The following is a 15,640-nucleotide window of genomic DNA, read 5'->3' on the forward strand; positions in this document are numbered from 1 at the left end:
GTGATGTGGAACCCCGAGAGTAGATGCCCTTTGACATAATCTTATGCGTCAGCTCATCGTCAACACGAGGGACGATATGCTGTTGATTTTCTTCTTTGTGTCCCCATTTAGACAGCCTTAAGTGACACGTGACGTGAACATTCACTGCGGTGATTTGAGCATTAGTAGGCTATAAATTAAGTAGTAACGCTCTTGTATTTAAGTATACTTTATGTTACAAATGTTCAAATAAACCGTACATTACCTGTTAAACTGTGAGGCATTGATAGACTATAACGTGTACATAATTACATTAAAACAAAATAGTTCAAATGACAGCATTCTGAATATGTATGCATTGCTGCCACCTGCTGGACGTTTACCGGTAATCCACAATAAGTATTAACTTGGTATTAAACAAATTAATGTTGAACATGAAATATATCCTTTTCAAATGAATTGCAGATTAATAATTTGATGAATTGCCATTTTGCTCTAGCTTGTAGAGCTGACAACAAATTTTACCCACGTTTTTACATTTGTAAACCTGATATGCTTCCATTTATGAATATAATCATGTGTGGTCTTGTAACACCATTTCTATACAATACAAAAGAATACAAGAATAAAATTGGTCATCAATTTCATTGCAATCAAGTGGTGTGAAGCTATCAATATCATGTCATGCTTTCAAGTGACAAAACTACACAGCGTGCTGAACATACAAATATCTCTTGGGCCCCATCGTTTAAGTTAAACTCCAACAACTTTTTTTTTTTTTTTTTTTTTTACTTCTGTGGCTTCTATGTATTGCCTGCATTCACTCTAGGAGCTTGTATATCAAACACTACCACATACATGTTATTTATATAAATATACACACAAAAGTTGGTCCCTAAGTGAGAGTATATGAGACAATCCCGATGGATTTGTGGGTGCCAACAGCTGCTCCAATATAGGCCTACACCATACAAATATGTAGTATAAATACTATAAACATACACCTTCTCATTTCTGTCACATAGGCCTGCAAATAACAGATCAGTTTTATAATTAGTAGCCTACTTGTCTTTCAATGTTCACTTTCAACTATCAAAAAATAGTATACTGAGAATATATAGTTCGATCTGTGTTGGGTTCAGTTCATACTTTTTTTTCAGGGGGCGCTTTATGCTGTGGCACAAAGTTATCCTGTCACCACTGTTGATGAGCAAATGGGGAAAACTCTACATAACACAAATTATACAACCACCAAGATAATACTAGTGTGACTGTCAATACAATGTTTAATTTTACCTTAATGATGTGTAATTATATATACATGTACTAGGCTGTGAAAACACATCCTGTCAACATACCTGCAGATGGGTAACATACCTGCGTTACTCTTCTGAACAACCCTAATCACAAATATCATGTTTGTACACCAGTGGAAGATGACCTTGAGTATGTATACATGTCGGACAGAAAACCTGTAGAGATCAAAATGTGTGACATTGCGACACAATTTGAGCTTGTAGAAGGTATTCTTTTCCCATCTTCATGGAATGGAAACTGTCATGGCGAGGGAAGCTGACGTTTTCAGGGAGAAGCAGGCTCTTGTATGATGTTGGGGAGATGGTAAAAGGGATGTCATCTGCAGCAACCATGGCTCCTAGAATAAAGTAATTATCCATACAATACAAGTTAGTATAGCCTAGAAGATCAGGGGGGTAGCATTTGATGTCACAGCATAGAAAAAAATGCAAACAAAGTACTGTATGAGCCTATGAAATAGACAAAAACAAGTAATGTTTATTTGATGATCTACCATTCAATGACCTTCCCATCAACGGTGTCTTTGTTGAAGGTGGAACGTGCTGGGAAGCTGACGTTTTCAGGAGGGAGCAGGTGGTTGAATGAGACTGGTTGTGGTGTCATGCTTGTGCACAGATTACATCTGTATTTGAAGGAAAGGAGGAGACATGCACATAGAACAACTATAAAATTATATCCACATGAATTCATTTGTTGCATGTATGTTTATACTATTTATTTTGACTTATATATTGGAGCATATACGTATTAGTTACCGTTTTGGGTACACAATCCAACTATATAATAATAATGATATAAAAGGTGGACTTAAAGTAGTAACCCAGGCATTGTATGCTCACAAAGCCTGGCAGCACATCGTTGTGGATGTTGACCAAAGATCCACCAAAGTGGTTCAACTTAATTCCAGCAGGGACCACGATGTAGAAACCATTTTCTGATTATTATTTCTGTTATTTAGCATGATCAGTTTAACCCCTATGCTAATGGCACTACTGGTTGCCGACGGCCAGGTGGAAGTTCTTGCCACGTGTGCTCAGTACAAACTGATCTCCCAAATGTGTCTGTTGAGTTTAACTTATGATTTATTCTCTGCAGCCATTTTCCTATACAGCATACACATCAAATAACACAAAAGAAACAGTTGAACAAACACAGGCAACCAGCCGTCCTGAACACAGTGGAAAACTGTTTGTCTGCCACTGGCAACACCTCTGCCTGATTAGCAACCTGGGCTGGCCTTGACATTGACCAAGCTGCAGTGACATTGTTAATTAGTAAAACAGGAGGTCATAATGGCTCTTACACACGTTGTTGAATGTGACTTTGTACTTTATTCTATCCCTTTGTTTGTTGTGTTTTCTGTTATCTATGCTGCTGTACTGTCTGAAGGAAGTTTTACTAGTACTGTACACAAGATGTAATAATGAAGTACAACCTTGAACCCTTGAATGTGGTGTCATCTAGAGACAGCAGCTCCTTCCTAGATCACTGCTTCCTTGCAGTGCTCCACCACATGCTGTTGAAAAATCAAACATTGTTTTTACATTTCATAATGCATATAGTAGTCATGTGGCAAGGACCTTTCACTGTATCTCTCCAAATGGGACATAACACAGTCATATTACTGGAACTGCAATGATACAAGATTACTGTGCAAAAAAAATGTTTGCTTTTTACATGTTTGTAGTGTTTTCAGAGCCTTTTATGGGTGTCTCATATTGGATAGGATGTTCAAATCGAGGCAATATAATCACAATTGTATGAACAAAACAAATCCATGGATCTGGCTGGAACAGTCGATAGAGCGCTCGTCTTTTGACTGCTGCAAGGTTAAGGTTATTGCGGGCCAGGTCTGCTCATATGTTCTCTGTAATCAGAGAACATTTTAAAAGAACCAATTCAACATGTTGACAAGTGCAGAACACAACACAAATCTTCTAAAGGTATGGAAAGTAATAGTGATGCACAATATATCAGTGGCATATCAAAATATCCCTCAGATCGGTCTCAAAATAATCCAGATTAATTCCACAGATATTGATGACACAATAATAATGTGACCGATTGATCATCAATCTTAATTTGTACTCACAGAACAGCCATTCGGCCTGTCTCTGTCGCTTTTGTTTTGTGTTTTTATTTTTTAATAAAGTATATTTATTGGTTTTTTAAAGACAAACAGACATTATTGATTGATTTAATACGTTATTAACAGGCTTTGAGCCAAGCCAAGGTCTAGGCTTGTTTGTGGTCTTCTCAATTGTATCTGTTTTCATCATGTGCTTTCAACCAATCGACATACACATTGTATGGTAGACGGCATGGTAGGCTATGTATAGTTGAAAAGTTAACGTGGCGTTAGCTAGCCTTAGCGCTGCTACGCCACGGTGGCCACACAACTCAACACTCATAAATCAACATTCGACAAGAGCTACGGACCACGTTAAAACATTGTCTTTATGGTCTTTACCCATGATGTTACACATTTATTGATTATTTTGTGTTTATTTTACCATAATCTTGTCAAAGCGGTGCGTATCATAGAGCTATAAAGGAGGTAGCCCCTGCTGCAGCGGCAGCCTATGCATGACATAGTCGTTGTTTACTAGAGACTAGAGAGTCATCCATATCACTTCCGGTTCAAGGTTCATTTAATATCTATACTTTCATTGATGCATTGCTGCCACCTGCTGGACGTATTATCCGCAACCATCATATTACCATTGTTTAATGACAAAACCTTATTTCATTGATAGAATAATCAACACATTTGCAGTGATCTATCATAAGACCTTCTTTACTAAATGTCAACAGTTTTAACCATTGCAGTAATGCAAATGAAGTGCAGACTCATAATATACAATATTGTCATTTTGTCTATAGCTTGTAGAGCTGGCACAATAATAAATCACCCACTTCTTTACACTTTGATGTAAGAATAAAGTTGAATCTACCTATAGACATACAATATTAGGCTGAATCATTTAATTGTCATCCTTGCATCTGTGCTGCAGACCGTTTTATTTGTTCTGTCAAGTTCAAGCTCTTTTATTATGCTTAAGTTACATTTCACAAAACAGTTGTATAAATTCTACAAATACTTTTGTGATCATTGTGTTTATGCTTTTAAAGATAGGCCTATATGCTATTTGAACCTTCTTTTTACATGTAAAAGTATGCTATTCAATACAATTTCTGTTAAGCTCATGAATGCTTTTATATGTATACTTGATTGATTGACTTTTCTTTTTTTTACCTTTTCTTAATTCATCAAGAATACATTGTATGCTTCATACATTACAAATCATTAGTAGACAGTAATACTTTACTTACTTTATTCTGCCACTTTTTGGGCATCATACTACTTCCACATACTTTATTCCGCTTTATGCAGTTATTTATGCTTATTCTTTTTACAATTTTTTATACATTCTTTTTTTTTTACTTATTAAGAAAAAACTTGAATTCTTTTTTTTTACTTATTAAGAAAAAACTTTAACTTTTTTTTTTTTACTTATTAAGAAAAAACTTTAACTTTTTTTTTTTTTACTTATTAAAACAAAACTTTAACTTCTTTTTTTTTTACTTATTAAGAAAAAACTTTAAAAAACACTTCTACAACTTCCACATACTTTATTCCGCTTTATGCAGTTATTTATGCTTATTCTTTTTACACATTTTTATACATTCTTTTTTTTTACTTTTCCTTCAGCTTTAATACATTTTCTACTGTACATTATATACATTGCGTCTTTTGGCGAGCCCACGCAGTTTCTGTAGGGAACTGCTTTCTAGTTGTGGGCTCGCTACAGCGAGCACACACTAGTTATTGCCAGCCTATATTTATTCCGCTTCTTTATTCCGCCGCTTTTTTTTGACACACTACTACTTCCACATACTTTATGCTAGAAATTTAGTTCAAACTTCAAACTGTTCAGCTCTTTGAAGTGATTGTGGCTTGCATACAACTTTTTACAAAGTTTTATACTTTTTATACTTTTTAACTTTTATACTTTTTTTTACATCCTTTATAATGAGAGTCGATGGAAGAAAGGTCCCATTTTTCACAGTTAACTTTTTTGAGCTCTTATTACTCCGTCATACTTTCACTTTGAAACTTCATTCAAACTTTATAATGTTCATCTATCTTTGAACTTTCATTGGTGAAAAAGTTGTTTTGAAAAAGTTTATACTTTTTAAAATATTTAACTTTATTTATAGTTTTTGCCTCCCATAGACAATGAATGGGATTTATCTCTAAATCAACCTCACTTTTGCAGCCTCATTACTCTGGCATACTTTGTCGTAGAAACGTGATTTAAACTTTAGAACGCTCACACGACTCTGGACTCTGGACGGTTCAAACCGTATTCGAATACGTTGAACGGTTTTTCCGAAATCGCAGTTCAATCGCAGGCCGTTTCGGCTAATTAGTGCCATCTTAGAGTGCGGGGCCTCTTTGACTAGAGTGTGGAAACTGAAATTCTTTCCTTGAAAATTTACCAAACAAATTGTCGTCCCGGCCAAAGTATTCATTTTACACGCATGTTCTTTGGTCATTTTGTAGCCACACATGTCCTCTTTCACACAATGTGACCACCAAAGCACAGAGACATACAGAATGTGAACTACGGCCTTTTAAGTGACACAAAAACAGTCAATCTGCTCATTGACCTCCATTGTATAATTCTTACGAGGAAATTATCGCGCTGACAATTCTTAACTCGCTCTTATAACCACATTTTCAATCGTACCAACACCACAATCGCACATGGTGTACCTCAATATCTCAGGCCACTCACAGCGAAAAAAATATTTGCATTCGACTTTTACTTTTTGCGATAGAGCAATTTGTTCGGGGCATAGTTTCCCCCCATTCACGGCCATTATAATCTCCCAGTCATAGTACTGGCATAGAACTTGGAAGTCTTTTACGTCCACAGCTGAGACATATAAGGGCTTAATTACAGGGCTGACATTAAAGTTACAAGATCTCAATGAGTTGCTCTGCGATACCTTGTGAGCTTGTAGGTCTGCTATTTGTGCAATTGGCTGGCCTTTACACAGCTCTCGCAAGAGCACGCACACACGCACACACACACCCTGTCTTCCTATTGGCTGGCCTTTACACAGCTCTCGCAAGCGCACGCACGCACGCACGCACGCACGCACGCACGCAAAAAAAAAAAAAAAAAAGTAATCTTTTGAAAAAGAAGTATTTTTTTGAAAAAGAAGTATTTTTTTGAAAAAGAAGTATTTTTTTGAAAAAAAAGTATTTTTTTGAAAAAAATGTAATTTTTTGAAAAAAATGAAATTTTTTGAAAAAAATGAAATTTTTTGAAAAAAATGAAATTTTTTGAAAAAAATGAAATTTTTTGAAAAAAATGCAAACTTAAAAAAAAAAAACTTTAACCTTTTTTTTTTTTACTTATGAAAAAAAAAAATATATTTTTTTTTTACTTAAAAAGAAAAAACTTGAATTTTTTTAATAAAGATTATTTTTTTTACATTTAAAGAAAAACTTTTAAAAACACTTCTACAGCTTCCACATACTTTATTCCGCTTTATGCAGTTATTTATGCTTAAACTAGTTTTTCCAAATGTTCATACTTTTTTTTTACTTTTACTTCAGCTTTAATACATTTTCTACTTTTGTTTACAATATGCTACAGTCCCGAAATATTGATTATGGATTTAGACCACCAATGGGAACACTATTACTCCGGTCCCCGAGTTTCAAACTTGACACGGCAAAAACTTTATACATTGCAATTTATGCGAGCCCACGCAGTTTCTACAGGAACTGCCTTTCTAGTTATACTTTATTCTTTATTCCGCCGTTTTTTCGGTCTCCTACTACTTCCACATACTTTATGCTAGAATTTTAGTTCAAACTTCAAACTGTTCAGCTCTTTGCAGTTATGCTTGCTTCAATACAACTTTTTACAAAGTTTTATACTTTTTATACTTTTTAACTTTTTAACTTTTTTTTACATCCTTTATAATGAGAGTCGATGGAAGAAAGGTCCCATTTTTCACAGTTAACTTTTTTGAGCTCTTATTACTCCGTCATACTTTCACTTTGAAACTTCATTCAAACTTTATAATGTTCATCTATCTTTGAACTTTCATTGGTGAAAAAGTTGTTTTGAAAAAGTTTATACTTTTTAAAATATTTAACTTTATTTATAGTTTTTTCCTGCCATTGACTTTGTATGGGATTTATCTCTAAATCAACCTCACTTTTGCAGCCTCATTACTCTGGCATACTTTGTCGTAGAAACGTGATTTAAAGTTTAGAACGCTCACACGACTCTGGACTTTTTCGTGGTTCAAACCGTATTCGAATACGTTAAACGGTTTTTCCGAAATCGCAGTTCAATCGCAGGCCGTTTCGCGTAATTAGTGCCATTTTAGAGTGCGGCTCTTCTTTGACTAGAGTGTGGAAACTGAAATTCTTTCCTTGAAAATTTACCAAACAAATTGTCGTCCCGGCCAAAGTATTCATTTTACACGCATGTTCTTTGGTCATTTTGTAGCCACACATGTCCTCTTTCACACAATGTGACCACCAAAGCACAGAGACATACAGAATGTGAACTACGGCCTTTTAAGTGACACAAAAACAGCAAATCTGCTCATTGACCTCCATTGTATAATTCTTACGAGGATATTATCGCGCAGACAATTCTTAACTCGCTCTTATAACCACATTTTCAATCGTACCAACACCACAATCGCACATGGTGTACGTCAATATCTCAGGCCACTCACAGCGAAAAAAATATTTGCATTCGACTTTTACTTTTTGCGATAGAGCAATTTGTTCGGGCATAGTTTTCCCCCATTCAGAACCATTCTAATCTCCCAGTCATAGTACTGGCATAGAACTTGGAAGTCTTTTACTTCCACAGCTGAGACATATAAGGGCTTAATTACAGGGCTGACATTAAAGTTACAAGATCTCAATGAGTTGCTCTGCGATACCTTGTGAGCTTGTAGGTCTGCTATTTGTGCAATTGGCTGGCCTTTACACAGCTCTCGCAAGAGCACGCACGCACGTACACACGCACACACACACCCTGTCTTCCTATTGGCTGGCCTTTACACAGCTCTCGCAAGTGCACGCACGCACGCACGCACGCAAAAAAATGAAAAAAAGTATTTTTTCCAAAAAAAAGTATTTTTTCCAAAAAAAAGTATTTTTTCCAAAAAAAGTATTTTTTTGAAAAGAAGTATTATTTTGAAAAAAAAGTATTATTTTGAAAAAAAAGTATTATTTTGAAAAAAAAGTAATTTTTTGAAAAAAAAGTAATTTTTTGAAAAAAATGAAAACTTAAAAAAAAAAAAACTTTAACCTCTTTTTTTTTTTTTTACTTAAAAGAAAAAACTTGAATTTTTTTAATAAAGATTTATTTTTTTTCATTTAAAGAAAAACTTTTAAAAACACTTCTACAACTTCCACATACTTTATTCCGCTTTATGCAGTTATTTATGCTTATTCTTTTTACACATTTTTATACATTCTTTTTTTTTTACTTTTCCTTCAGCTTTAATACATTTTCTACTGTACATTATATACATTGCGTCTTTTGGCGAGCCCACACAGTTTCCGTAGGGAACTGCTTTCTAGTTGTGGGCTCGCTACAGCGAGCACACACTAGTTATTGCCAGCCTATATTTATTTATTCCAATTTCCGCCACTTTTTTCGGTCACCTACTACTTCCACATACTTTATGCTAGAATTTTAGTTCAAACTTCAAACTGTTCAGCTCTTTGCAGTTATGCTTGCTTGTATTTTTATTTTTACAAAGTTTTATACTTTTTATACTTTTTAACTTTTAAACTTTTTTTAACATCCTTTATAATGAGAGTCGATGGAAGAAAGGTCCCATTTTTCACAGTTAACTTTTTTGAGCTCTTATTACTCCGTCATACTTTCACTTTGAAACTTCATTCAAACTTTATAATGTTCATCTATCTTTGAACTTTCATTGGTGAAAAAGTTTTTTTGAAAAAGTTTATACTTTTTCAAATATTTAACTTTATTTATAGTTTTTGCCTCCCATAGACAATGAATGGGATTTATCTCTAAATCAACCTCACTTTTGCAGCCTCATTACTCTGGCATACTTTGTCGTAGAAACGTGATTTAAACTTTAGAACGCTCACACGACTCTGGACTTTTTCGTGGTTCAAACCGTATTCGAATACGTTAAACGGTTTTTCCGAAATCGCAGTTCAATCGCAGGCCGTTTCGCGTAATTAGTGCCATTTTAGAGTGCGGGCCTTCTTTGACTAGAGTGTGGAGACTGAAATTCTTTCCTTGAAAATTTACCAAACAAATTGTCGTCCCGGCCAAAGTATTCATTTTACACGCATGTTCTTTTGTCATTTTGTAGCCACACATGTCCTCTTTCACACAATGTGACCACCAAAGCACAGAGACATACAGAATGTGAACTACGGCCTTTTAAGTGACACAAAAACAGTCAATCTGCTCATTGACCTCCATTGTATAATTCTTACGAGGAAATTATCGCGCTGACAATTCTTAACTCGCTCTTATAACCACATTTTCAATCGTACCAACACCACAATCGCACATGGTGTACCTCAATATCTCAGGCCACTCACAGCGAAAAAAATATTTGCATTCGACTTTTACTTTTTGCGATAGAGCAATTTGTTCGGGGCATAGTTTCCCCCCATTCACGGCCATTATAATCTCCCAGTCATAGTACTGGCATAGAACTTGGAAGTCTTTTACGTCCACAGCTGAGACATATAAGGGCTTAATTACAGGGCTGACATTAAAGTTACAAGATCTCAATGAGTTGCTCTGCGATACCTTGTGAGCTTGTAGGTCTGCTATTTGTGCAATTGGCTGGCCTTTACACAGCTCTCGCAAGAGCACGCACACACGCACACACACACCCTGTCTTCCTATTGGCTGGCCTTTACACAGCTCTCGCAAGCGCACGCACGCACGCACGCACGCACGCACGCACGCACGCAAAAAAATAAAAAATAAAGTAATTTTTTGAAAAAAAGTATTTTTTTGAAAAAAAGTATTTTTTTTAAAAGAAAGTATTTTTTTGAAAAGAAAGTATTTTTTTGAAAAAGAAGTATTTTTTTGAAAAAGAAGTATTTTTTTGAAAAAAAAGTATTTTTTTGAAAAAAATGAAATTTTTTGAAAAAAATGAAATTTTTTTCAAAAAATGAAATTTTTTGAAAAAAATGAATTTTTTTGAAAAAAATGAAATTCTTTGAAAAAAATGAAATTCTTTGAAAAAAATGAATTTTTTTGAAAAAAATGCAAACTTAAAAAAAAAAAACTTTAACCTTTTTTTTTTTTACTTATTAAGAAAAAACTTTATCTTTTTTTTTTTTTACTTATTAAAAAAATACTTTAACTTTTTTTTTTACTTAAGAAAAAACTTTAACTTTTTTTTTTTTTTACTTATTAAGAAAAAACTTTATCTTTTTTTTTTTTTTACTTATTAAAAAAATACTTTAACTTTTTTTTTTACTTAAGAAAAAACTTAAACTTTTTTTTTTTTACTTATTAAGAAAAAACTTTAACTTTTTTTTTTTTTTACTTATTAAAAAAATACTTTAACTTTTTTTTACTTAAAAAGAAAAACTTTTAAAATACTTCTACAACTTCCACATACTTTATTCCGCTTTATGCAGTTATTTATGCTTAAACTATAGTTTTTCCAAATGTTCATACTTTTTTTAACTTTTACTTCAGCTTTAATACATTTTCTACTTTTGCTACAGTCCCGAAATGTTGATTATGGAGTTAGACCACCAATGGGAACACTATTACTCCGGTCCCCAAGTTTCAAACTTGACACAGCAATAACTTTATACATTGCGTTTTATGCGCAATGTAAGGCTTTAAACAGCCTTAACTCTGTTTCCCAGCATGCTACAGGTCTCAAAGTTTGTGGGTGGTCTTACTATATGTTACAGCTGTAACATATTATGCCCCATCCACACTGTCTTCCTATTGGCTGGGTCATAACTCCAGATAATCTCTAAACATGCTACATGCAGGTCTCAAACTTGGTGGGTCATCCCACAGACCCCCAATTTCATAAGAAAATTACCACTTCCGAAACATTTGTAGACACAATTATAAATGTTTAATTCCAGGTTAATAACATAATCTTTAATGTGCTTAATGATGGTATGGACATTTTCTATATAACTACTTTTTCATGTATACATACTTTACAAGGCATAACAAGTCCTTACTTTAGATGGGCTCTACTAGTATCTACTGTACCTTTAAAAAATCACGAGTTTGGGCATACATTTTTTACATACAAGGATTTTTATTTTTGCATTTTGCATACAAGTTCATCTGTGCAAAGATTGATAAAAACAAAATTGACATACATTTTAGACAATAATTGAGCCATGCAATGGCTAGTACTTCACTAAATAAGAAAAATGATATAGTTAAGTATTTATCAGATGTATTAATAGAGGACATTATTGATGCATTATAACAGTCTTAGTGGTAAAGTAGTTATTATTAATATTATTATTAACAGTATTTTGGGTGATATTTTTTGACATTTGTTCAGCATAAATTTAACAATGAGTTGTGACCTCCATGTTTAGGCTGTGGTTAACATTTTAACACTTTCCATCATCCCAGTTTTTCCCTGGCACCCCCCCCCCCCCCCCCCCACCCACAGACACACCAATTTAGGCATTTGACAGACGCTCTTAATCCAGAGCAATTTAGAGTAAGCAAGAACACATGGTAATACATCACAATAGTCATCAAGAATCATGCGTAAACTAAGAACTTAACATCCCTCTGACAGTGGAATATCTATAATGAAACTATGTGTATACACTGTAGAGTGCTATGTCTACATAAACTGATATCTAAAAGTTGAGCCTTTGCATACGCCTGTAAGGTTGTCAAGGCTATGGCACGTGCACACACACACACACACACACACATGCACGCACGCACGCACGCACGCACGCACGCACACACGCACACACACACACACACACACACACACACACACACACACACACACACACACACACACACTTGTCACTCGTTGGTGAGATGATACTCACTGTGACTTTAAGGCTGAGTAATTGTGACTGTGCCTGTCTTAGGTTGTCCCGGGGTGTTTTACCCATGTGGGATCTTACCCGTCATTGGCTAACCAGCCTGCCATACTCTTCATTTATTGTCACTCTTTGGTGAGATGATACTCACTGTGACTTTAAGGCTAAGTAATTGTGACTGTGCCTGTCTTAGGTTGTCCCGGGGTGTTTTACCCATGTGGGATCTTACCCGTCATTGGCTAACCAGCCTGCCATACTCGCCTACTTCTGGCTCCAAACGTGGAATGTAATTATCCAGTGCTCCCCAGTGTCCAGGATCTTATGCAAAGTAGATTAAACGCAGTAAGTCGTCAGCCCAGATAAGTGTTCAGCAGGTAGCAGTAGTGCAGGAACTGTGAGACGTGGTGCAGGATTGACTGGCATTCTCTGGAAATGTGAAGCTTTTCATAGTGTGGTTGATACCTCCTGTAAAAATACACACAAGAGCACACATGTATAGCAATACATATGAATTGTGCATTGTTGCAAATTGAGTAGTGAATGCTTAATCGTATTATGTAGATTGTAATACATTTTAATATACAATTAACTTACATATAACAGGTAGGGTATCTATGGAAGGGTGGATGGGCTGTCTGTGGTGTGTTCTTGTTTGTGGGAGGGGTGGGGTATCCTCCTTCCATCTGTTGCTCCTCTCAAACCAAGAGTTGTGGTGTTGTTTGCAGATAGCTGTAAATAGCATTTGTTTAGTTACAAAATAAGCATTGGATGCTTACTCACATTACAAGGATTACTGTAAAGTTCAGTAAAACACCAGGCAGGACGAGCGATTACAGTTCTCAGTTGTAAGGTTTATTGAAGCCGTTCACAGGAGTGGATGGACCCGTGTGTGGTTGTTGGTGTGTGTATACGTGTGTGTGTGTCGCGCATGCTCAGTCCTGAGCATGCGTATTGCATAGCTGCACTGGTGTGTGTGTTGTACTCTTAGAGTACTCTAAGGTTGTACTACAGTGCCATCTCATGGCCACACCATAGGTGTAATGTATGCAGTCTAGAATGATTCACATCTATACATTACAATTACAATACATTATATTTGGCATGCCATGGAAACAACTTACTTGTAAGTTGAATAATCAGGATGTTGCAGCTATGGAATCGGGGGCTGCAGGATGGATGGGCTGCGACTGGCACATCCAGTGGTTTGGTATTGTTATGGGAGGGGGGGGGGGGGGGGTCCTATTTCTGTCTCTTGGAAACCAAGTGGTGTGGTTTTGTTGTGGGGTCCTATGTCCATCCCTCTTTCTTTCTCAAAGAGGCTGGGGCAGCCAAGGCAGGTGGTGGAGCTTGGCTGCATGGGAGGACCCCCCCCCCCTATTATATGAATTAGTTGTATTACATTATGTTTTGTTAATCTATTCAAAAGCTTAATTAAACTACATTGCGTTTTACTCTATTAAACATTGTTTTTCTAAACTAAATAAAAATGTACAGTAATGTCTATTATAAATAATATGCTGAATTAGTTGTATTACATTATGTTCTGTTAATCTATGCTTAATTAAACTACATTGCATTATGTTTTGCTATATTAAACATTGTTTTTTCTAAACTACATAAAAATGTACAGTGATGTCTATTATGATTATATCGTGTTGAAATTGTTTAATTACATTATGTTCTGTTAATCTATGCTGAATTAAACTACTACATTACATTATGCTTTACTCTATTAAACAATAATTCAATATAGTGCATTGTTGTATATCAATTTTCTATTTAATGTGACTTTGTAAATCTACTTTCTATCAGATGTTGGCTGTTTGTTTATTTGAAAAACAAGGCACAATAGCCTACTGATTATTCACCTGAAATAGCTTTAAATTGATTGTTCATAATGCCAACAGTAAATTGGTGGTCAGTAGCACATCATTTGACATATAAAATGAAAGACTTTTAAATATTGCACTGTAAGATTTCACAATACAGATTTAAGATTTCACAATACAAGTTGATATTGTTTGATAACTGTTACTCTACTGAGACACGTTAGAGGTTATTACACAGTATACAGGGTTGTGGTAACTGTGATAGGTTCGTAATACACCTGACTGGACACAATGCTGTGGTCGAGAGATGAAAATGTGGTCCAACAGTGTGTTCTTTTCAGTGGTCGCAGTTGTGATTAGCTGTGCATATCCTCTGGATTCAAACAGATCAAATATTGCATGCGTTCCGCTGGACAGCAAATTTTCATTGAAGTCTGCACACACAATGATTGGGTGATGATCCATGATCTCTAAAGAGTCCAAGAGGCTTTTCAGGTTTGGGAGGAATTGATTAACACCGTAGTTTGGAGGTCTGTACACAGCAGCAATCAGTGCATTCACTGGGCCTTCAACTTTGACAACCACAAACTCCAGGTCAGTTACATTATGTATGTACGGCTTCTCATGGGCTTGAATGTTGTTTTTCACATATACAGCAACTCCACCCCCGTTACTGTTGGCCATGCAAGAATTGTTAGTGTAGGAAACGTTTCTGTTTCGCTTGAACATACTGTAGCCATCCAAATGGAGACTCTCAGCAACAAATGATCCATGCAGGTGAGTTTCCGTGAGACACAACACATCTGCTAGACCCAGCTCATGATGACTCTTTATGTCACTGATATGAGGTGCCAGTCCTTCTGTGTTATGATGGATGATGGTGAGAGTGTCAGGCGTGTTCAGTGTTTGCGTGCTGTGAGCAAGTGGCATTATGTCCTCAAAGCTGACTTGGGTCATGCTCTCGAGGCCTGCAGTGATTTCAGGGTTGGCATAGATTTTAGTCTCATCCATACCAATGATGTGCATTCCACTGAGAGAGGTTACTCTGCTGAGAGCTACGTAAGCCATACCGGGTTCAAAAATCTTTTTTAGGGACACTACAGCAGTAGAGGTTGTCATGCCTTGCACTTTGTGTATTGTACAGGCAAATGCGAGCTTCATGGGAAACTGTCTGCGTACTACGTGCTTCAGCTTTTCCTCTATCCTCTCGATGTACACAACATTATCAGATCCTCCGTGTGTTTTATGACGGTGCCTCTGTCCTGCATTTGTATTGTCCAGCTCAAGCCCAAGCATCTGCGTATACATAGCACCATCTTTTTCACAGGTAACTATTCGGGCAATTTTACCAAATGTGCCGTTCACAAGTCCATCGTCCACATCAATGTTTCTGGTGAGCATAACG

At 35.8% G+C, this 15,640-nt stretch overlaps 2 long non-coding RNA genes across 2 annotated transcripts in view; both read right to left on the minus strand.

The window, feature by feature from the left end:
• The window catches only part of LOC308311551, a 3,972-nt gene extending 67 nt beyond the window's left edge, over window positions 1-3,905 (minus strand). The window contains exons 1-4 of the long non-coding RNA XR_013963680.1: window positions 3,810-3,905; window positions 2,732-2,812; window positions 1,790-1,918; window positions 1-1,633 (exon numbers count right to left, since the gene is read on the minus strand). The exon at window positions 1-1,633 is cut by the window's left edge and continues 67 nt beyond it. This is a non-coding gene — a long non-coding RNA (uncharacterized lncRNA). The remainder of the gene's footprint in view (window positions 1,634-1,789; window positions 1,919-2,731; window positions 2,813-3,809) is intronic.
• Window positions 1-15,640, minus strand: part of LOC308311536 — a 52,579-nt gene that overhangs the window by 17,072 nt on the left and 19,867 nt on the right. The gene's annotated exons all lie outside the window — the stretch shown is intronic.

The sequence above is a fragment of the Protomyctophum bolini genome (genome assembly GCF_963924005.1).
Source record: "Protomyctophum bolini genome assembly, chromosome: 24".
Classification (NCBI taxonomy): Eukaryota; Metazoa; Chordata; class Actinopteri; order Myctophiformes; family Myctophidae; genus Protomyctophum; species Protomyctophum bolini.